Source organism: Rhynchophorus ferrugineus, unplaced genomic scaffold, assembly GCF_030347505.1.
Source record: "Rhynchophorus ferrugineus isolate W39M unplaced genomic scaffold, kcgeb_rfMv2 rfM2, whole genome shotgun sequence".
NCBI classification, from domain to species: Eukaryota; Metazoa; Arthropoda; class Insecta; order Coleoptera; family Curculionidae; genus Rhynchophorus; species Rhynchophorus ferrugineus.
Window position 1 is genome coordinate 68,827,901 of NW_027472581.1, and position 25,903 is coordinate 68,853,803.

Consider the following 25,903-nt stretch of genomic DNA (forward strand, 5'->3'; position numbering starts at 1 on the left):
CATATTTATGTAATTTAATTCTTATTATTACAAGATAATTTTGTTTTTGTTCAATTATGATGTTGGCAACTATCGAAAGAAAAAATCAAAACATTTGATAGTCGCAAATCATTCGAACAATTCGAAATAATTACTATATCTTCAAAAGTACGCCTAAAGATGTTTTTACCAATCCTACAAATTCTTTCTCACACCCACTTTGAGTGAGACAATAAGTGTTTGGATCTCCCTATTATAGATATCCGTTCATCTTAATAACACAGTTCAGAAATGCTGATGTACGTTCGGACCCGAGCAAATTAAAACGATTTTTAACGTTATTCGATGCCCTGAACTCAGATCTAGTGTTCGATTTCGTACATTGTAGCGGCACTGCGCTCTTATAACGACTGTCAGCTAATGACGTTGCATTAAACATTTGCAACTTGTTTTTGTAGTGTTATAGTGCTTCAGAATGTGCGAAAATGCGGAGATAACCTTGCAAAGTCGATTCAAAGTGTTTTAGTTACATTTGTGGATATTATATGCGCGGTGAAGGTGAAAAAATAATTACAAACTTACTTAAAGATGCGTATATGTGATACTTTGGTTTTATTGTAGTAATAACCAACAAGACATAGATACCGAAATGGTTTTGTAACGCATGCAGAACAAAGCTACACAAAATAATAACTCAGTGAAAATGAACGCTTTTCAGTTTCTATCCCATCGTTATGCAGACAACAGAAAAATCAACTAGATGATCATGCTATTTTTGCTCGGTGTATCTCGTCATATCGTAAAAAAGAATAGCACAGTATAAATATCCCGACATATTATCAGTATCGAAGCCAATTCTGCGTACAGAGAGTGATCCATTTCCAGTTTGTGCAGGTACAATTGCAAACAATGTCTTAAGATCTTCGTCTTCATCATCAGCGAGCAATAAAAACGATTTAGTGAATAAATAGATTTATGGAAGTGTAGGAATGTTCGTCTGGTCGGTCAGAATGTGCGGCTGTCGATGCATTTGTTTGTCATAACACTCACTACTACTTTTGGAAAGAATTCGCGCGAGAACTGAAAACACTGGTTGAAAATATACTTGTTTATTTCGATATTGAGTACCAATCCACCGGCGTTGTCAACCTTTTAACTTGCTGTAGGTGAATGCGTGGTGGCCTAAAGGGCCGTAGCGGTCGCTACAGAAGAAAAGTTTTAATTTCGCAAAGTGAACGGAGTGATTTCAATTTATCGAAACAAAAAGTAGAGATACTTGCTTTATGGTTGTAGGAATATTAATACCTAGAAGCGTGAATAATTAATACTTTTTAATGCAATAAGAGGCCTTTAATGATCATAAATAGTAAAATAATCAATTAATTGAATATATCGAAAGCTAGAAACAATTTAAAAAACAGGCTGTTGATTTGTGTTCAGCCCCCAATTTTCTTTTGGTTGTTTCTCAGGTCCAAAATAGTGTATACTCTTAGTTATTTTGTATATACGCATTTAAATTTGTGACATCAAAATGACGCAATGTTGCCGCATCAACTCTAAGTATTAATTCAGTTTGGCTTTGACATACAACAGAATTTTAATCTAAATAAAATAATTGAACAAAAATGTTATCAAAATATAATTTATTTTAACATTATAGTACGTCTAAAAACTGCAGTTAATTATACAATCACAATAGTTTATAGGTTAGAGTTTAATCTTTTATCGTTATTGACTTCAAGAATTTTGCATACGTCTGACATCCGGACGACTTTGGCAGGATTTTTCGTTTACGTGTTCGAACTAATCAGACAGCATTGTGTCTCCTTTTAACTCTAATGGAATGAGAAGGAAAACATTATCTGATTCTAAAACGAATTTACAAATTACGGCAGGCAATATATTAAACATCTTGATGACTACATATATCTATTTTTATCAACCATTTAACAACTCCCTTTTAAACAAAATAATAGTTTTATTTATTATCAATAAAGAATAATTTAGCGAAAAAGGTCTTAATATTCAAAGGGCTTGAACAAACATCGAAAGAGTTGAAAATCGAAAAAGTCTATTAAAGAGTTTCCTGATAGCTGTCAAGTCAAAACTGTTTTACTGTTTATCACTCTGTCTGTCTCACTGTTTTACTTTTTAATATTAATGGAACATAATAAAAATATAAATATTATTGTATATTGAGTTCCAAAATAGTTCTATATTAAGATTCATTGTCATTTACAATCATATTATAAACAAAACATAAAATCAAATACATATTTATATATAAGTCGACATAAGTTTAAATATGGCCTATTATTGTTGAAACTAAACTAAATGAATAACTAATATATTGTATAACTAATACCGAATGAAATATTCGAACCTTACGTAGGCTATTAAAATATGGAGTCAACAAAATTTGGAAAAGGAATTTTCCGTGGAAGGAATGGAAATTTGTGTAGAAACAGTACCATTTCGATCTTCAAGATCTACAAAAACCAAACTGGTAGACGAATGTACAATCGATGCTCAAAACAAATTTTTATAGAAACTATAATCTGTCCAGACGGAATAACTAACGACCACGTATATCCCTGTGGTCGTTTCTTTAGGAGGGAGGAGTTATATAATACGGTTCTGACTATGCGGCCATGTGCTTAAAAATTACCTGAATGGCGAACGAGTGAGACGGTGGGTCTGTTTTCTAATAGATAAGACCCATAAGTGTCGCTCTGTATCGCAGTTCACTTTCAAGTCGCATTTTCGTTCCGTAAAACACAACATTTTTTTCAAGTAAATTAATAGTTATAATTTTGTAAACCCATTCACTTATTGCAAGTCTTATTTGGAAGAGAATGCAAGAGAACTGGAAAAAGTCAACGATCCACGAAGTAAGAAAAACTCTCTTGGGGAAAAGGCCAATCTAAACAGAAAATATTAGGTACTTACATGTACTCTGAAAATTTAACTTTTTAAACGGAAAAATAAATTGTTACCATATAAATTAATCAAAATATACTATATCATAACAGGTCAATTGAAAAGTCCCCGGCCTACGATACTAAAACAAATTTTTTTTGGCAAAATTAGTTTTTTTTTTATTCAACGTAATTCCCTTCAAGAGTGATACACTGATTGTAGCGACCTTCCAACTTTTCGATACCATTTTTGTAGTACGATTTGTCCTTTGCTTCAAAATAGGCCTCAGTTTCGGCGATCACCTCTTCATTCGACGAAAATTTCTCCCCAGCGAGCATTCTTTTGAGATCTGAGAACAGGAAATAGTCGCTGGCGGCCAGATATGGAGAATTCGGTGGGTAAGGAGCAATTCGAAACACAATTTATGGATTTTTGCCATCGTTTTCACTGACCTGTGACACGGTGCATGGTCTTGGTGAAGCGTCACTTTCTTTTTCTTCAAATGCGACCGTTTTTCGGCGATTTCTTCCTTCAAATGGTCCAATAACGGTATATAATAATGGCGATTGAATGTCCTTCTTTTTCAAGCTAGTCAATGAAAATTATTTTATGCGCATCCCAAAGTATACACGCCATAACTTTGCCAGCCGACTGTTACGTTTTCCCACGCTTTGGAGCGGGTTCATCGTGTGCAGTCCACTCGAATGACTGTCGACTGGGCTTCGAAGTGAAATGATGTTAGTCTGTCATACATCTGGACATACATGATGATGTATGTCCAATAACTAAAGTTCCTTCACTCAAAATGCTATAAGTCACAAACTAATGATCCAACAACTGCCAAATTTATACACGTATCTTTTGAGGGTTAGAGCTAACATAAAACGTATACACGGTCGGGGACTTTTCAATTGACCTGTTATGATATTTCTTACAAGATGGCGATATCGTGTCGAAAGAACGAACTTCGTTGGCATTTCGAAAGTGTCAATTCACATCGAAAAATATCTGCAGTAACAGTTAAATTCTATTTTAGGCAGCTCGAAATATATTACATCTTGCTATATATCTATAAATATCTCAGTTTTGATGTTAAGTTAGATGGTTCTCCTGGGTTAGTCTATGACTTGTTGCGCTCTTAATGATGCTTGAGATTGTCGTAACAGTCTATCTATTTTCATCGCTACTCACAATACGCCCCAGGAAACACAATTTTCTTCAAATGGCAAGCAATGAAACCACAATGTTGGGTGCCCATTTTCAATTAACTCGTATGGTAGCCATTTTCCCTCCATTTGAATCATTCCTAATGCATATTATCAACTAAAACCAATAATTGATATATAACACAGTAGCATCACCATAAATTTCTAAATGTTCTCGATGTGTTTCGCCAGGAGCGTTCAAATCAAACAACAATAAATAATGGATATCTTAAATACAATTTTGAACGTTACATAATGAGTGTCTATATATACTGAATATGTTACACTCAATAAAATTCGATGAGAAATAGTTATTTTATCTGTAGAAATGTCACAACCACTGAATTTAACAATTAGGTTAGACCGTTATTTACTTTGATACTTGCAATATACATGCAAGCATACATGCATATTAGGTAGTACTAATATTTTCTGGAATATTATTATATTTGAAATATGTTAAGTAATCTAGTGTTCAAATATAAATAAAATGATTTATTTTTTCAGTATATTTTCCAACATAGCAATTATTCAATATAAGCGTAGTCCTGAGACTTTCTTTATTGCTAGCGGTCTGTAGTAAATTGTTTGTAAAACAGCAACAATAGATAGCATCCCGAAAAAAGAAACGGCAAACATTTTATTCGGCAAGGTAAACGATCTGAGAACGAGTAATCGATAATATATCCCGGGGGTTTTAATGAAATAATGAAGAAAGACGTAACAATAACGAGCTATTAGATACTCGAACAGACGAGTCGAATATTGTGAAACAAATTTAAGGGCGAAGTCTTTAGAAATAGCTTAATTTTCTCTGAAACAAATCGATTTTGTTTCCTCGTGAGTTAAATTGAAGGGAAAACTCGGATTGTGTAGCTGATTAAGGTGATGGGAAGATATATAAGAGATGTTTTTTATTCTAATTACAAAGCGTGGGCATTGTTTGGATATCACTCTGACAGGACTTTTATTAAGCTGTCTACATTAATTAAATTTACAACATAATTATCAATGGCAGGTTTAAATTAAATAACAACTTATATCAATGTTACTTAAGCTTGGTATATAATTTTTATTTATTTATTTTTTTGAACGATTTAATAAATTAATATATCAAAATTTATTTAACAAGTTCGCAGAAATTAAATGCAAAATTGGTTAGTTGTATGCAAATGAAAGATGAATTATGAAACATTACTTTGTTTGTTAACTGATTTACTTTCGTTAATTTTTATTTCCTAGGTTAGGGTTCAATTATTTATATGGTCATTTACCTGTCGAAATTTTTTGTGCCAAATTAGCCCCAATGCACCTTCCTACGGTGTACTTGCTACAGCGTCTTTTATTATTGGCTTCCTCTTGTTAGACTATCAACATTTTAAATGTAATGTAGTGTGTTGTTTTGGCAACATTTTCTGTAGTTTATGAATAAGACCGTCATGTCATATCTAATCGAAAGCTTATGCCACATCTAAGAATAGAGCTTAACCTAACTTTTTACCTTCATAGACTTTTTCAATTACATCTCTTATTCTATGAACCAAGTCAATTGTTGTATGTTTGTTAATAGACCCGAACTGGTGTATTGGTCTTAGGTTTTTTTCTCCCTGTTATTAGTCTTCGGCAGGAAAAAAACTAATATAATATTAACAGTAGGAAATAAGCAGATGCTTGTATTATTTTAAACGTATTCTTTTCTGACACTAACTCGTAGATTGCCATCGAACAAATACATGGTGTTAAATAGTATTTCTTGAAGATGCAATTAGATAGCAAAGCAAAGATAACATTAACAACGAGTTATACATTTGACATACGTTCGAATAGATTAACGAGTACTTTTTATATACACATCAAATTTAAAATAAAGATTTTCGACATGAATAAAGCTACCTTTTATCGCTTCTATAATATATATAGTTCTTCACTCAAAATTATATAGTATATTATAGTTTATTATATGTTATATTATACAGTAATATTTGAAGTTTTGATGAATATTAATTTGTTATATTGTGTACTAGTGTCTTAATTTAATTAACAAATTAATAGTGAAAATATACTGAAGACCATCATTATAAATCCTATTGCAATAAATAATATAAACAATGTAACACATTTCAAAAAAAGCAATACAAGGTATTTACAGGTCAACTTCATATATTATTTAAAATTGAAAAGTTTTTTTTGTTATTACGCTGTCTTCTATTAACATTTCGAGATTAAATGAACCCAATAATTATCTGTATTCGATTGATTCGCATATATTAAGTCTTCACCATTTCCACGATCTGTAAATCATGTAGTTTTGAAAAGCTTTTATAACTTATGCTTTTATATGATTAATTTCATTGATTTATTTTCCAGTACAATTAAAAAATTGTGCTGTTCTATTCCACTGACTCCTTTTACATTATGAATTACATTATATTGATTAAATATTATATGATTAAAGAATCTGTGATGTTAAATTTATTAGTTTTTATATTGTTGCTTAATTCTTAATATAATATTATTAATATTATACAGTTTACTTATAATATATACTTTACTCTTAATTAAATTCACAAACGCTATTTCATACTGTTCGCTACTAATTTGCTTGAAAATAATGTAAACGTAAAGCTAACCTAAAAGAACCTAAAGAATTCCTCGTACCATGTCTTTCTGATTAACATATCTTCAAGTGATTATTCAATTAACCTATTTTGTTTTTGGAACTTTTAACACTCATATAATATTAAACAAGAAAATTACACTTTTTATATTTTAAAGTCTCGTTTTACCAACGAGGGTTTATCTGGACCGGACCTACAGTTTAACGTGGGCTCCAAACCACGATCGTCGGCATTAAGCTTACCGAGTGGCCTGTGACCAACTTAGAAATCATCCCAGAAAACGTCCGGTCTTACCCATCGTGGCGTGAGCGGGATCATTTCCTTGTCGGATTTTGCACTTTTACCTAGCACAATCACAAATATTAAACAATCAGAAGCATACATTTACGACCATGCCCCATCAGGACTCGAATCCGCGACTGTCGCAACAGTAGGTGGACCATCCTTTACCACTTCGCCAACTAAGCCGGCTACACATCTTTATTAATAAACCTAATTAAAATAACCTAATAATAATTAAAATATTTCTCTACATCTGTTCTAGATACTTAATTATTTTGCACAGATGAAATTAGAGAACCTACTCTGTAATTTTATCAAAAACAATAAATATAAATTATTGTATTTAAAATAGTAATTTGGAAATTACGTTTGAAGTTTTTCTACCTCTTAAAATGGATCCTAATTGCGGTCCTCGGTATTAAGCCTATCGACTGGCTAGTAACTAACTTAGAGACATGTGGTCTTATCCAGCTTAATTATCAACATGTCTGATATGGTTATTCTTTGTCGGATATTGTTTTCTATAAGTATTTATAATTGCAATCACAAACATAAAGTACACTTGTGCCCTGGTAGGACACCAAACTGCAACTATTGTATTTTTTGCAAAGAATAGTTCTTTTTACTTCAAAGGCTTAAGTTGCAGTAGACCATACACGTAGAAGTAAAACATGAAAAATTTAAGAAATATAAATATATAATAAAACGAAGTTATTGATAAAATGTTAAGAAGATGTTCAACAACAAATTCAATCTGGTTTGTTTATTACGTTGAAAATGCTCTTTCATAAATCTCGTATAATATATTTATTATACAATTATTACATTTGATCTCCTCTTGCAAATACCTAATAGTTACAGCCTATCAATTTCTCCATTTTCACGGATACGTATTTCCCATTTTGATATTAATAGTTATTGTTCAAAAAAGTAAAAGGTCCTATATCCTTAAATTAGTAAAAAATAAGCCACGAAGAAAGGGAATGGAATAAATTAAAGCGGATTTTTTCTTATTTGCCATATCTTATACTACCATGCCATATTTTATACCCGCGAAATTTTTTCCGCCTCATTCAACATCATTGATTGTTTAAGCATACCCATGAATATATCTATAGAATTTGTACTATTCGATAATTTTAATGAACTAATGAACGTGTTCTTTATATTGAGATTCTCCTTTCTAAAAGATTAAAAATAGTCCTTACATACTTTTATTGATAAAACTTGAATTTATTTTAATTGAATATTGATTATTATGAACTTTCAATTATTCATTATCGAGTAATTTTAATATTTTAATCGGGCGTGCTTTGATGTCAAAAAGAAAACCGTTAGATTGGACCGTTTAACATTTGTTCACGGAACAAAAACAATGATGAAAAAATTCATTTACTCTTATATGTACATTTAAACAGGGTCTAGAAACTATTCAATGTTTGTTTCGGCCTTGATAAAAAGGAAAAAAACGTAGTATTTTATATGATTGTTTAATCATATGTATTCTTACAACATACTTTTATTGATAAAACTTGAATTTATTTTAATTGAATATTGATTATTATGAACTTTCAATTATTCATTATCGAGTAATTTTAATATTTTAATCGGGCGTGCTTTGATGTCAAAAAGAAAACTGTACTAAAATCACTACTTTTTACTAAACATTAACTCTAATCCTCACACGTTTTAATCGATAGAATATGTTCGTCAAAAATTTCTGTCTTTACCAAACAACGTCTAAAAGGGGTTACCATCTCTTACAACATAATAAAATAAATTTACAGTTCTAGTATATCCTAAATATTGCAGGATGGACTGCATTGATTAAATTTAATTTAAACACATGATTTGTTTTTACATCTCACGAACATAAGACCAAAAGCGCAAACATTGCAACAATATATGATTCTAACCTTAATAATCCGAACATATAGCAATGGTTTATTCTAAAACAATTTCAACTATCCGACCAACACCCTTGTCGCAACCAGTGCGCCATTTTATAGTCCATTGTTTATCCAGATTTATGTTTTGATAGCATGATAGCAATTAAAACAACTAAATAACAGTATAAAATGTTTTCGGGGATGGTTCGTAACGAAATTAATCGCCATCGTTGACCAAATAGCTTCGTAGCTATGCTGTCCGCAAAATGTGGATCGTAAACCTTTGACCAGAATGTCGTTGTGTCCTACCCTAAAGGGTTATATTCATAAAGGGGACTAACTCCGTATTAATAAAAATGGAAACGGGATTTTATTGGATTGTTTAACTATATATATCTTCGCAAACAATATAACGTTACGCTATTAACAGATTTTTGATCACCATCACACTGAAAGTTTGCTAGTTTTTACATTTTATCATTATTTTTATATTTTCAGATTCCGCTGCTGAAGTAGTTGAATATTTCTGGAAATAAACCAATTTTTCAACTTCCTCGTAACAGAAAAAGGAAGCCTGTCTGATGAATAGAGCTGGTGAAGTAAGATATCCGAACAAAATACATTTAACAGATTTAGAAACATGTATACAGAAATACAAAATTTTATTGCAGTATCTTAATGAAATGTTCCATGTTTCATAACAGAGTAAGAGGAATAATTTAAAAAATATATATTACAAAAGCATATTTTCACAGTACTTTCACTATAAGTTCAAAATGAATTTAAGATATAACATATAATTAAATTAATGAATGTTTGTATATTAAAACCTATACAACATATCTCAAGAACAAACTCTGATTAACCTTTTTTAAATGCCATTCATTTAAATTCGGTTTCTATTAAGTTTCAATAATCAACAAAGCATTAATAAGTTTAAATCATTACACCACTGAAAATTATAAGAAAGTATTATCAGTAAGATTATTTTCACTGTAATTATTTCACAATGTTACAACTGTGACAACTTCAGAGAATCAGATCTTCAGATCAAATATAAGTATATATGTTGAGATGTAGGAGAGATAAAAAGGTTGTAAATTAATTACAATTTATTTTCTTTCATCTTTGAATATATATATCATTTACAGATATGAATTAATACGTTGTGGGAAAAGGATTATGATTTAGATCGAATGAACTTACTGAGAAATAAAGTCTAGTTTGGGATAATATTGACAGAAATTCTGGGTTTGATTCTTGATATTTCTTTTTCGTTTTTTTAACATTCTACTGCTTCTGGTCTTCTGATTCAATTCTTCATTCACTACATATTCTTATTAATATCTCTTTTTTAACAATTCTTTCTTATATGCTGTTAACAATACTTTCTTTCTCAATGCTGTTAACAATTGTTTCTTTATCAATGCTGCTTCTCGTTGTCGATGCATCGTGTTTTATCCCTGAAGCTCCTCCCTCGGGTTCTTGGTGGCGGTGGACAAGGCTGGTCCAAGAAACTCTTTTTGATACCCCGATTCATTTAGAATATAGGGGTAGGAAATACTCTCTTAGCTAGGAACTTCTCACGCTAATACAACACGTGCGTTTCGGACTCTTAAGGAATTCTCGAAAATTCCACGATTTCGGGCCTTCTTGATATTTATGGTTATAAGCGACATAAGGAGTCCTCTGCCAGGTCTAACTTCTGACACGTTTCGTCTAGCCTCGATACTTGAACACCCATTATCCCACACACACGACAACGAGCCGATGGTATATACAATTTAGAAATGCATAATAAAGGAATGTACTTACAATCAAAAATTACGCAAATAACATATTGTTAACAAGTTGTCACGCAAGAAGATGGCTTGGATTTGTTACTTGGTATCGCTGGTGTTTTTTGTAACAATACGCTATTAAATTTAATCAATTAACTTCGATAGACATCTAAAGTAACATTTTCATTGGGTTTTAGTTTCTCGTAATGCACCACTCCCTACTGATCCCACTATATGCACAGCTAAACTTTTGTGTGCTGTCCTATTTGATCCACTTTCCATAGCCAGTTTTGACAAACAATGAAACCACAATGTCAATTCGTGTAATGGTATTTTTCTTCCTATTGGCAATTTCCAATCACATATATAAAGCTGAAAGCAGTTGACTTATCGACCGATAAGCTATTTGAAAGTTCTTTGAAATTTTCACCTGAGTTATCGTTTAATAAATCTTGCATATCACAGTGTTCAAGGCCATTTTATTGTGATGGACAATAAAATTACCACCTTTAAATACTTGAAGCCAACATTGACAGTTGTGATATGACGGGTCAGTCGCAGCATCACCATAGATGTCTAAAAGTGTTTAATAGATTTTGGCAGCAGATTCGCAAATTCTTCAAGTCAGGCTCCAAAAGTAATAAATCTGGAAAATATAATATTGAGAGCTCCATGGTTAGGTTTCACTAATACTAAACTGCACATTGTAATTCTATGTACAGAAAATGAACGAATTTAACATTTAGATTGGACCGTTTAACATTTGTTCACGGAACAAAAACAATGATGAAAAAATTCATTTACTCTTATATGTACATTTAAACAGGGTCTAGAAACTATTCAATGTTTGTTTCGGCATTGATAAAAAGGAAAAAAACGTAGTATTTTATATGATTGTTTAATCATATGTATTCTTACAAAACATAAAGTTTTGCGTAATTCACAGTTTGCTATCATATCCGAAAGTCGTTAATTTTTAGATTAATAATTTTATTTGTTTTTGGTAGTAAAAATATCGCTATGTAGTAACTAGATTAAGTTCGTAAAATATATTTATAATAATAAAATGCAAATAAATGCCATAAGGTTATAAAATAAACGATGCCATAAAATAATATGCAAATCACTTTTCACACAATTTATTATACATATCATACAAAACATAAATTATGTAGACGTAAAATGTAACATGTTTATTGAAAATTATTTTAACCGTGTTTGAAATTAAGAGAAAACAATAATACTTATATTTATAATTATTAAAACATTTGGAATTTCAATATTCAATTCTATTTCAATTCATTTTATTAAAATGCTTGTTGAATGAAGGGCTTTTATGAAGCTTTTAGCACAAGATTTTTTATTTATGTTATGTTTTATGCCGAAAAATATTAACTATACAGGTGTAAGATCAAACTATTAAGGTAGAGTTTAAGAATAAAATTTACTTTTTACTATCAAATCGTTATAATTCTGTTACACACCAATCTTATATAATGCTCAGGAGACAATAAGTAACACAGAAATATTAAAACAATAATCATATAACAAGTGTTATTGCAATAAATGAAATAATATAAACAAAGAAAAAGTAATATAAGTAAGAAACAATTGACTGAGGCTTCCTAACATATATATTTAGAACATGTTTAACAAAATTTTGACAAAGATATCCCATACTATTAAGTCAGTAACATAGAGTATAACTAGCTAACATAAAAACAATTTAGAATATTTAGGGGAAAAAGCTTTAATAACCAATATGTGGGGTGCTCCGGTATTTTGGCTATTACAGCCTAACTATTAAAAACCACTACCTGTATTTAACTTTTAAAAGTTCAGTTTCTTGAATAATATGGTAAATAAATTATGCAAGACTCTATTCACAGTTAGTTTTCTAATGTTTTATTAATTTTTCACATTGAATCTAATAATTTAAACCATTGACTTATTTGATTCCGATGCTCAAGGATATATTAATAATTAAACAGTCATCATTATTTTCTGCAGTTGTAGTTGTGATACTCCCCCTTCTCTTCTTAAACGGCAGACGGAATGAATGTGTTTACACACCTTACCTTTAATAGGAAACATTATTCCACAATATCTCCGAATTTGGCGCATGCCCATATTGGCTCCATTTAATTTTAAAACAGCGAATTGTCCGAGTTTGCCGCATGCGTATATACAGCTTTATTTACTTATATTTTATCGTGATTATTAGATTTAATGTCGAATATATTAAGCAGGTAAATAGGTTCAGGATGTAAATAAAAATGGTAAAATCTTGGAAATAACACATTTTATTTAAAAAAGTATTGTAGTTTAAAAGTAATACAGTTTATTCTTTTCTATGGTTTATTCTATGTGAGAGAATGCGCATGTGCCAAATCCGGAGATGTTGTGGAGATATAGTCTACTCAAATTTTTTTTAGTAATGCGTCATAGATATTTGTGACGTCGAAATATTGCAGTGTTGCCGAATTAACTCTGAATTTTAGTTGGTTGGTTTTGACATACAAAAAAATTCTAATCTAAATAAAATAATTAAACAAAAATAATAAGAAATATAATTTATTTTAACATTATAGTAAATCTAATACATATATTATCGAAGGACTTAAAATTACAATTAAGACACAGCCATAATAGTTTGTAGGTTAGATTTGTCTTATTTATTTTTAACATTTTTCCACACAATCCATGAGTAGAGTGTCCAGGCGCGTTTTTTTATGTAGTGGTATCCCCCCGGAAGCCTAATCTACGTAATTAACAATTGTATATCTAAGAAACGTATTTTATTTTCATTCGAGAGCATATTTATTTTTTTCGTTTAGTTCTTGTTTCCTTCAATTATGTGTTTACTTGTAAAGTCATCTTGGTATCACTGTATTTTTATTTCTTCTACTATCTATGTACACCATTCTTCATAAAATTAATCACTGAATTCTGTCTAATGTATTTACCATATCTAGAAAACAGTTAGTATTCATTCTCTCCTCATATACTATAACCTAATGCTCATGCTTAATTTTGAGCAATTACAATCATATCTGTGGACACAAATCTTTCACGCCCTACAATACCATTTTCTACAGTTAAATTCAATTCATTATGTGCATACCTTTAGTTGTTTCCACTCTCGTCACTCTGTTTCAGGAATTTCTGGCATTGCAAAAAATTATCCCATATCCTGAAAGTTTCCTTCAGTCACTTTCACTTTCCCACTCATTGTCCAATTCAATCACTAAACTGTTAATTTCTAATTTTTCTGAAACATGTTCACAATTCTACCATTTTCACCAAACAGTTTTTCATGGAATATCCTTCTCGACCAGCAATATATCTGCAATTAATTATTAATAAATATAATGATCAACAAAACCTAGTCGAATGCTATTGTAACTTTAAACATTTTCCATCCATTTTTGTGGCCTTCACACCGTCTTGCCAAGCGTGCCACAATGAACCATTTTGAAATATCCAAGCTTCATCAAGATACACAAATTTAAATAGTTTATCTTCCTTGGTCTTATTTTATGGCTTTAAAAATTTAATTATTTTTAAGGCAATGTCTGGAAGTTATATTAAACCTCTCCGAAGGTTATCTTTATACCATTTAAACCCTATGCCCTGTAAGAGTGTATAAAAGGATGTCTTACATCCCTCAAAAAGCTACGTCCCTAATTGTTTTATGTATACTCTAGACAGACAATTTTCTCTAAAATAATTTTATTAAATTATGTTTATATCGATAAAATAATTTGTGTACTTACTGTTCTTATACATTTCGTATATTTGGTCTTGAATAGAGCCAATATCAAGACCAAGATTCGTTACCCACTTTGTATGCAGACGGGTTTTCTTGAGTGAATCTAACTTATTATTCTTCATTTTGTAAGCGATGTTATTCACAGTACTCACAGTAATATTTAGCCCGGCAGCAACCCACCAAAAAACATTTTCAATAAAACTGTAGGGACTTATATTATTTAATATCATCAATAATTACCTCTCTAACGGAATTTACCAGCAAAAGGGGGCCCACATTATCAAACAAAGTAATATGATATATTACGCAGCGACTTACATTATTAAAATAATCAAAGGGCTAAAATATGTTTGCCGGTTTATAACCTGTAGTAATTATCACTAATATTTTGAATAATTTTGCGTACATCTGACAACCAAACGGCGACCGGCTGTCAGATGTAAGAATAGTGATAAGAGATTTTAACTATTACCAATAAATTATGGCTGTAAAATTAACAGTAGTTTTTAGATTTACTACAATGTTAAAATAAATTATATTTCATAATATTTTTGTTCAATTATTTTATTTAGATTAGAATTTTTTGTATGTCAAAGCCAAATTGAACTAAAACTCAAAATTAATTCGGCAACTAAAACAAAAAAAACTTTGAATATACTATATGTATCCTACCTTTAGTACTGTTTTCAGTGAAATCATTAGTGAAGTTTATTTTGTAAAGATCTAGCTTTAAAATCAGTACCTGTTTAATCTTTCGTATTAAAAATAATTGCTCACTATTATCATTTATTTAAATTAATTTTATGTTCAAACCTTTATGCTATTAAAATATATTGTTCAGATTTATCTATAGAAGTTTTTTACATTTTTTTTTACAAAAACACCCAACTAATTTCCGATAGTTTGCTTTAGAGATCAAACGAGCTACGGTTGAACGATTTTACACGATTCATTAAACCTAATCAGAGTTAAGAGCTGAAACATATCGTAATTCGGTGATAAGCTTTTTATCGCCGCATGATGGCCGCCATACCAGATTAACGAGCTCTAAATAATTGTTAAAAGATACCTTCGAACTTTATAGATTCTCATGTGTACATGAAAGTTTTTACAAAGTAATATTATCATTATTAATTTTTCCACATATTATAAGTTTATTAATGTAAACCTTTATTGTTGCTTTATATTTATTCCTTAATATATAAATAAAATATAATAATACTAATAGAAAAAGCGAAGGATGAAAAATTATGGAATATAAATAACAAGACTGAATAAGACAAAACTAATTTATATTGTTATAATTATTCTGTGTTATAATCAACTAAACATTTTACAAAAGTTAGTGTAACAACAACATTATATTGCTTCCTCCAACAAACTCTTATCAGAAAAATAATACTGGCGATCGAAAAATATTATATAATGGGTATAGAAAAAGTAACTTCTAATTTTAAAGCGTATACATTTTTGGTTATATAAATCCATTATCGTTTAAAGATAGCTAATTTCTGGAATGGAATTCACATAAATGCTTCACTGTAGAATTTCTGAGATTGCTGGACAAAAACTGAATCAAATGATTTCCAAAAGCCCCTTTTGAAGTTAGCTATATATTACCAAGAAAGTTATGTTGAAACCATAAACAGATTGGAAATGGTAGTCGGAGGAAAAGTTTTATACGGATGCATCTTTACGAATCTTTTCTCAATTTTAATCGAGTCTCTAAATTCAGTGGCATACAGTTCTTTTCAAATACAAGGAATTGATGAATTTTAGGCGTTATTTTTAATAATATGCTTCAATAACAATATTGAACACTTTAAATAATTAAATTAATGGTTTGTAGATAAACCAATCCTAACGTCGGACTAGTAGCAGCGACCCGTTAAACTAGGTTTACATATCGTTTTTTATACTATTCTCCTGATTTCTGTTACTTCTAATTTTCTTCTTATTTCTTTTTAAATATTTCATTTTGCTTCGGTTATATTTGGTATTTGTTGTTGGGTTTTTGATTTGTAGGCATAACATTTATTAATAATTCATTGCAGACATATAGTTCTTCATGTTGGAAACAGGAATGGTTTTATTCGTAGTGCAGAATTAGCATTTTCCTCTAAGTCCAAGAGTGACTACTATGGAGAAATGAACCATAACTTGTCTTGGAGTAGTTTGAAAATCAGCTTTTAAAGAACTTGGAGGAAACATCAGATTATTATGTATGTTACAATGCACCATATCATAGTACACTGGTGGAGAAAATCCCAACAAGTGCATCAACAAAGGCTGCAATTAAGGAATGGCTTAAAGTACTTAAAATAAGTTTCGAGGAAACAGGTTAAAGAATGAATTTACTTTTTAGAAATAAACCTGAGAAAAGATACATGCTAGATGCTAGAATAGATTACTGAACGTTATGGCCACAGAGAATTACGCTTTCCTCCCTATCACTGCATATTTAATCCAATTGAGTTTATTTATTTTTTGTTAACAGTTATGTCTTAGTAGCAGCCACCCGTTAAACTAGGTTTACATATCGTCTTGTATACTATTCTCCTGGTTTCTGTTACTTCTAAGTTTTTTCTTATTGTATTATTTCTTTTTAAATGTTTCATTTTGCTCCGGTTATAATTGGTATCTGTTGTCGGGTTCTTGAAGTTTATTTAGATGAGAAGAACGACGAGAAGAAAAAATGTTAGAGAAGTTTTCATGAGCTTATTTTGCAAAATTTTACGAATAATAATGAGTTTGATGACGATCATAAGAAACCAGATCGTTAGTTGATGAACATTCTTACTAAATATAAAAAATACTCTGACTAAGAACGTCCTTTATAACGATTCAGATTCATTAAAAAACAAGAGTATTGATCGCTAGATTAATAAGAACTAAAGCCAAAAAACATTAAAGGATAATGTGTTGTACTTGTAATAGTGGTAGGCATGGGACACCTGCAATTACCTACACTGAGACCTTCAAATAGCGACTGTTACCCAGGAAATCAAGAGAATCGCAAAGCGATATGAGGAGAGAACTTGTTCTTATATCAATATCGAGGTAATACAACTCTTGATTAACTCTACAACAGGATACAAACTCAGTTTGATATTATATAGTGAGGTTAATTTAATATAAAAACAGAAATGTTAATAAACATACATTATTAGAGACTAAGCTAGAGCCGATGGGTCCTAGATTTAAGATATTGTAGCGATAAGTTGTAGGCAACGACTGATAACAATGTAATAAATAAATGTAAAAAAAATACGTAGTTAGACCAACTTGGTGTAATGTGTTATGAGTTGTTCAAATTGAATAAGACCAGTAATGGTACCACTCTACGGAACACAATTAAAATAGAGGAAGCACGACAAACTGATTCTTCTACATAATACTCGTCCATTTGTTGCGAATTGAAATGTATTTGAAGCCGATGGTGGTTCTGTGATCAAGGTAACAGAATGATTACTGAGTCCTAATCGATGGACATTTTTATTTATATTTGAGATTGTTTAAGGAACAAATATCTCTAATAAGCTAGCAATTAGAATGGATAAAGCCGAATGTATTCCAATATAGTATAGTCGATATGGATGATCTCTATTTAATTATATATTAATTATTAATATATCGTAATACTTTTATTATAAAAAAATAAACACATTAGTGAAAAGGGAATAATGTGGAATAATATTTAACGTAACGTTTATATTATTTTACTTACTAAATCGGGAAAACTTTCGCACGACTTGCGTTTGATTTATCTGGTTCAATCTGATATTAGTTAATAAAGTAGTAAATAAATATATTCTATCGAACACAAATTTATTGAGAAATCATGTTGCTCAATCGACGTTCAAACGTTAATGTGTTAAATGTGTAAAATTATTATTTATATATAGAAGTGTATATAGAAACACACCTGTATTAAAATTGAATTTTACGCAAGAAACTCTAGTTAATTATTCTGTGTATCCGACAAAACGGACATTGAATTTTTATAGATATTGTTAAAATACCTCAATACGTTTTATTTCATATTTTTCATGCTATCCCGAATATTTAATATTTTAATTAATCACAAATAAGTACAAATATTAATAACGAAATTAATATTTACAATATTATAATATTTAAATATGTACATTTTACAAGTAAAATTATTGTGTTGTTCTTCTTAGACACCGATTCTGGTTGCGTATTAAGTTAGCCTTAATTGACAAAGTGTTTCATTATCGTCTTGATCTAACCAGCGGCCGACAATCCGCCCACTTATTCGTCAGGAAGCTCGTCTACGTCAGGAAACTTGTTAACCGCCCCTTTCGCTTCGTCCTGTTGGTATGCAACCCGAATCGCGCGACCACCAATCTGTCAGACCCGCCTTTTCGACTGACTAAATTCACGACGCCGACCGTTCAACCTTTGTCTTAACGTCGTGGCTGTCCTCCCGCCCCTTTTCGTCTTATCTATTCATCAGTCCGTCAATTTAAAGTGGCTGGAAAGGGATGCGGAAGGAAGGGGTGCATCTACCTTCACAGGAAAATGGTATGAATTGAGGTTGTTGCATAATAAAGAAGTCTTTCTGTAAAGTTAGGTTCATCGAAAACCAATAATTTCAGAGAATTTCAATTGTATTGTATAGTTTTATATCTCCTATGATTTATTTACTTATTTTCTTATTTCCTTTAAATATTGCTTCCGTTATTATTTCCTATTTAATTTTAAAAAGTTTTGTTACTTTCTGAATTCGAACTACTTAGATATAATTGATGTAATTATGTAATATTATTAAAATAGTGAGCTTGCCCGTTTAATTAAATATTTATAAAATATCATCATATAATTTTTTTTTATTATTATTTAATTATTACATTGTCACTAGTCTAACCTACAATTTATCTTTATGATAACTTAAATCTAGGTATATAACTAGAAGGACCCATTGGCCCTATCTCAGTGAAATAATGTTTATACATGTCACTGATATATTTTTTATTATATGCACCTAACTACACAACACTACACAAGACATGATGGTTTGATTCTTTTGAGTCTGTGTCCTATTCTGGTGGTATTTACAAAAGCTGCAATACTTCAATATTCTCATGAGAATGGGGTCATGTCCCCTTGCAATTCCCTTGATTACTTGACTGACTGTGGGTATCTGAAGGTCTCGATGTATGTAATCAGTCCTATAGTATTTGGGCTACCCACAATACCTCTCAGGACTTTCAAGTTATTTTCTTTGCAGAACATCCCCATAATTCTTGTTTATATGTTCCTTCAATTTATTATGTAGAGAAGGTTTGCATCAAGATTCATTCCGAGATATTTAGCGTTGTATATATATATATATATATATGCTATATGGAATAATAGTATTATTTAATGTTATTGGTGATTGTACGATCTGTTTATAGGTGAACTGCATATGTACAGATTTACTTTCATTAGTTCTTATTTTCCAAGCTTGTGTCCAATTATTTATATTGTCACTTGGCTGTTGTAAATTTCGTGAGGTTTCTTCACTATTGTCTCCGACAGCTATGATCACAGTATCATCAGCAAATGTAGCCATCATAATATTCTCCATTTGCGGTTTATCACAAGTGTAGAGTAGATAAAGCGTTGGTGTCAGTACACTTCCTTAGGGTACACCTGCTTTAGCTTCTTTTATTGTAGAATAAGCATCTTCTTGTTTGACTCTAAACATTCTGGTTTTAATGTACGATTTTAATAGTTCGGTGTAAGGTTTTAGTAACATTTTCTGTAGTTTATGAACAAGGCCTTCATGCCAAACCTTATCGAAGGCTTGTGCTGCATCGAAGAATGCTCAGCTATGCATACTTTTTACTTTGCTTGTAATAAATAAAATGCTTGTTAATAAACCCAAACTGGTGTGTTGGTATTAGGTTTTTTCCCTCTATGATCGGTTTTATTTTTTCAACAGGAGTTTTTCAAAAACCTTATATATTACTGGCAGCAGTGATATAGGTTTTTATTTCATTTAGTGATCAAATAATAATGAAAGCCATGTTAGTGATAAATGAGGCTGTTTTAATGTGCCACGGCTCTTTATTATGCAGTTTGAACTTTCAATGTTAACTTCTAACGATGAACTATCACTAATGTCTACTTTTTGTTAATAGTTTGCTGACTATCTGGTGTCGATAATTAGTATAGTGACGTTTTGTTGCTACGACTTCGAGAATTGAGTAGTTGTTAGGTGGTAGGTATTAGTTGTTTTTCGTCTTTGCTAGTCAAAGAAGTATCATTCTTCATTACAGTAATTCGACTTCCAACAAATCAAAAGAAACAACTATCTTTCTAAAATATTCAAATTGTCAATTTAATGATCTTTTTGACATATAATCAGCAACTACTGTCTTTTATTTGATTTTGTTTTAAAACTTTTGTTAATTCAAAAAATGGAAAAATTGAATTTATAGAAAAAACTAAACACTTATATAATATTAAGGAAAATGCAGTTAATAAAATAATTAATGAAATTAGGATTCATAATATAAAGGTAGTATCAATAGTTTTGCATCAATTCAAAACTTCTAAAAAATTCTAGTCTATTCAAAACAATAGTGACACACGTGATCAACATGTGCTTGCCGAAAATTGTAAATTCGTTTTACAGTCAGACAATATTTTCCTTCCCATTTTATTCTATTTAAAAGGAGATAGAATGCTGTTACAGAAGTTCGAACATGTAACCGAAAGAGCCTGCAAAATGTCCGTTTGCCAAACGTAGGCAAAATTCTTCAAAATATTATAATTACGGGTTATAAACCGCCAAACTTTATTTTAACGTTTTGTTTTAATACATTGCAAATCGCCGCGGTCTCTATTTTAAATAATTTTTTGCGCGTTGCAGCTGCACTGTATATTAGTACGGACACGGTCACTAAAATATATAAAAAAAACAATATAACCTTAAATTCACCAAAAAGAAACCGTGTTTATGCGAAACAGGTGACGAATCAAGATCAGCTTGATATTAATTGAAAATAATACAATTTTTAAAAACATATAACAAAATCAAGGAATTATTATTATATCAATTTATATATTTAAATCAGACATAAATATTTCAGAATGGTACATTGGGTCTCTCATGGCAACATGGTAATAAATATAGTGTAGAGACATCAAAAGTTGATGGAAAACCACTTTCGGTTTGTATGAGCCAGATCAGGCACATTAAAGAAGGAATTGACAAATGGTAGAATCTTGAACAAATTTTTGATAGATTGGAAATAAACAGCTAAGTTATTAACTGGATTAGTGTTTCTGAAAGTAACAGTGATTGAATAAAATTTAATGAATATTGGTTTATGATTCAATGCTGACAATTACCAAGACAGGGTGATGAAAGAGAAAACAACTAAAGGTCAGAATATAATTAATATACTTTAATTATAGGAAACTGTATTATAGAGTGTGAAAGCTTTATGAGCATGTGTATTATTGTTCAGAATATACATGAACTTTTAATTAAAATGTATGAGGAGATAAATAATACTAACTGTTTTGCAGATATGGCAAATGCATTAAGGAGAATGCAGTGATTAAATGTAGTTTTATCAAGAAAGATGTACACAGGTAGTAGTAGGATAAACTAAAGAGAAATATAGTAATATCATAATGACTTTACAAGGAAACATTGTATCTAAAGGAACAAGATCTAAGCGTAAAACATAAATATGCTCTCTAATGAAAGTAACATACATTACTCAGATATACAATGGTTAATTAGGTGGGTTAGGATTTCGGGGGATACCACTACATAAATAAACGCTCATAGAACTCTACCTATACTCCATAAATGTGTGGAAAAAAGCTCAATGTATATATAAAAAAACAACTCTAACCTATAAATGAATATGGCTGTATAATTAATTGTAGTTTTAAGTTCTTCGATAATATATACATTAGATGTACTATAACTCTAAATTAAATTACAATACATCACATTTTTGTTTCATTATTTTATTTAGATTAGAATTTTGTTATATGTCAGAGCCAAAATGTTTAGTACAACTCGAGAGAGTACTCGTCGCTGCTGCAACATTGCGACGTTTTAACAGGTCAGGTGTTTCACTAGTGTTTTGATGCATTGTATCTATATATGTATTGATATCTATATATATATATATATATATATATATATATATATATATATATATATATATATTAGCGATTGCAAACGGGCCACTGCTGTTATTTGAGGGGCCTAATTTTGTACTACGAGAGGATATTTTGTTGACGGGTGCAGTAAAATCTCTCTGGATTCCCTTGATTACGGCATCTCTTGCTGTTTCTAGTGGGGCTAGATGGCTTGTTAGTCTTTTCCTTCTTGATTTGCCCAAGCATATTGTCTGGGTAGCTGGTGTAGAAATTTGTTGAGATTTCGGTCCCTAACTCTTTTGCGGTGATCGTTTTTCGTACCCTATAAAGTTGACAAGGTGCTCCTTTCCGCAATCGAAACATTTGGTTGACGTATTTCTTGTCATTTTTACAGGATTTGGACTCATGGTTAGCGGCATCAGCATTGTACTTCTTTGGGATTCAACCGTTACTCTCAGGTTCAGCAGGTATTCAATTTTAAATATGTGGTGCTCGTCTCTGGGCATTATGATCTGGGTGAGTGGTACGGCAACCCCCTTTGTCCGCCATTTCTTTATAAGGGATGGATGGAATTCCTTTTCCTGGAGTGCTTCTCTAATTTGGTTGTCTCTTATCGATTCCAGTAGACCTTGATGACGCTCTTGAGTTGCCTCTCCTGGAAGGATGCGAATGATTGGAAAGGATAGTTCCTCTTCTCCTATATCTTGGATGTCAGTCAGTAGTGGTCAGCGGTTTTGGGGTATAATACAACTCCCGCGGCTCTTGTCCTCATGTTGTCGAAATCGATTGTACTCTTTTTAAATATACAACCGAGTTCCATATATTTGGTTTTATCCCGGAGTACTAGCGGCGGGATTATTGCATCCTTCTTTTGTGGTTTTAAGTTTGCCTGGGTTGGCCTGGGTGGGTGTGTGCTAGTTTCGACAGTTTGTTGCAGTTACAATTGTGTGTTGCTTTTTTTTTTTTTTTTTTTTTTTTGTTCTGGCCTAAAAACCAGGCGGTGGAATGCATGACGCATACCTGGTCGCGGAGACTTGCCCTGGAGTGACAAGTTGGACCGGGTTATGTGGGACTGCCTCTGGGCTTACCAATACACTAAACCGAAACCGCCTCACAGTTGACCCCTGTGGATCACTACTGCTACTGCATTAAATTTGGGGATATGGCACCCGCTGATCGGGCAGCCGTTATTGGGCACGAGAGCCCGGCGATTCTATTGATTCGCGAACCTGAGTTAACACACAACTGGGTACTGTTGTATGGGGGCAAAAGTTATGACTGTAGCGACGGATGAGGTCGTTTCAGCCTGGAAAAGGGGGAGAGCTTAGCGGTGACGCGGTGCTAAGCTCCCAGCATGTCAACCAGCTCGCGAACAAGCGCGTTTTCAGAAGAACTTGAGCTGAGTTGTTGTTTGTGGAATGATTGAGATATGAAGTGCTTGATTTCTGGAGTGTCAGTTTCCCTATGGATTTGATTATTTCTGACAAACCATGGAGCGTTTAATATTCTCCTGAGGAGCTTATTTTGGAAAACTTGAAGCCGTTTGACCTGGTTGGGTGTAACAAACTTGAAGTAGACATTAGATCCGTAGAGGAGTACGGACCGAATTAACATCTTGTAAAATAAGCATTTGATGGAGATGGGAAGCCTGCTAGAAGGGCAGATCAGAGGAGATAGCAGGTTTGCTATCCCCGAACCTTTTTGGATTGCTTTCTGGATTTGGGAATGCCAACCGAACCGCCGGTCGAAGTGAAGACCTAGGTACGTGACGTTATCCAGCCATGGAATTATTGCGGTGTCGATCTTAAGTTGCGAGACGCGCAGTGCGTAACGCTTCTTGTGGAAAATGATGGCCTGGGTTTTCAGGGGGTTGATTTGCAACCTCCAGAATTTGAACCACTTGACCGCATGATCGAGCTGCTTCTGTAAACGCTCATGAATTGTAACTTCGAACCTGGCGGCCGTGAAGAAAGCAGTGTCGTCAGCGTAAAAGGCGACGTCAATATGCTCTTTTCTCGGCATATCTGAAATAAAGAGATTAAATAAGGCTGGGGCCAGCGGGGAACCTTGAGGTACGCCAGCATCGATTTGTTTACGACTGGAAAGTGACGCCCTGATCTTGACCTGGAAAGATCTGTCCGAGAGATAGGACTTGATGAGAGCGGTTAGGTCTTCTGGGAGGCCTAACCGCACGCACTTTGCGAACAATCCGTCGTGCCAGACCTTGTCGAAGGCTTTGGTTAGGTCCAGAAGAACTGCTCCAAGCTTTTTACGTTGGTCAAGAGCATGATGGATGTGTGCAGCCAGACGGGAAGCTTGATGGACGGATGAGTGGTGAGCGCGAAAGCCGAATTGTTCATCTGGAATGATGTTGTTTTCCTTTGTGAAAGAGTTGAGAGCGTAGAGTATTGCCCTCTCGGCAAGCTTCGAAATGGCGCTGAGAAGGCTGATAGGCCTGTAATCAGATGGAGATGATTTTGCTCCTTTCTTGGGTATAACCGCTATATGTGCGTGTTTCCAAGACGCCGGGAAGTGTTGCAGTCTCATGATGGAGTTAATAATGTTTGCCAGTTCTGCGAGTTGCTTATGCGGGAGCTTTTTTAACTGGGTAATCGATATTCCATCGAAACCTGGAGATTTTTTGGTTTGAAGTTTGCCGATCATAGTCTGTAGAGACTTTGGAGATACAAAATGGTCGAGAAGAAAGGCGGGGGTTACTGGTCTTTTGACGGAGTTGGATTCGTTGATGACAGTGTCAATGTCTTTAGTTTTAGTGTTCTGTGCGGGTGGGAGGCATTTCATTTGAGCTTCGTAGGTCTCTGCAAGGAGCTCGACTTTTTCTTGGTCAGTGACTGCAAAATTTCCTGTAACCGCTGACTTCAGGGGAGGGATGACATTGTGCGTCTTCCCCACGAGGCATTTGGAGACACGCCAGAAGGAAGGGGGGCCATCCAGCCTTTGATCCGCGAGAAATGAGTTCCATTTCATTGCTCGCCAAGTCGAGACGGCCGCCCTTACCCTCTTGCATGCTCTGTTCGCCTCCCTTTTGTCTGCAGCATCAAGGGTGAATCGAGCTAATCTGCATAAACCGTTTTTGATGCGAATTTCACGTTTAAGAGAAGCGGGAAGATTGTTTTTCCACGGCTGGGGTTGTGATGAAATTTTGACTGTGGAAGATTCGTGAGCAGACTGAATATCGCGAGTTAGCTTGAGTACGGCTTCCTCGAGGTGTTCTGGTGTGTTAATTTTCGGAATTGGATCGGATTTCAGGAGAAGAGATTGGTAGTTTTTCCAGTCGGTTTTTTTTCCTGAATCTTGT

General features: G+C 32.5%; 1 protein-coding gene across 4 annotated transcripts in view; it reads left to right on the plus strand.

Annotated features, from left to right (window-relative positions):
• The window catches only part of LOC143191292 (uncharacterized), a 149,143-nt gene that overhangs the window by 85,629 nt on the left and 37,611 nt on the right, over positions 1-25,903 (plus strand). For 2 of the 4 annotated variants that reach the window (XM_076396213.1, XM_076396212.1), the window contains exon 3: positions 9,391-9,491. The exons of the other annotated variants lie outside the window; for them this stretch is intronic. The gene's annotated coding sequence lies outside the window, so the exon portion shown is untranslated. The remainder of the gene's footprint in view (positions 1-9,390; positions 9,492-25,903) is intronic. 4 annotated transcript variants of the gene reach the window in all.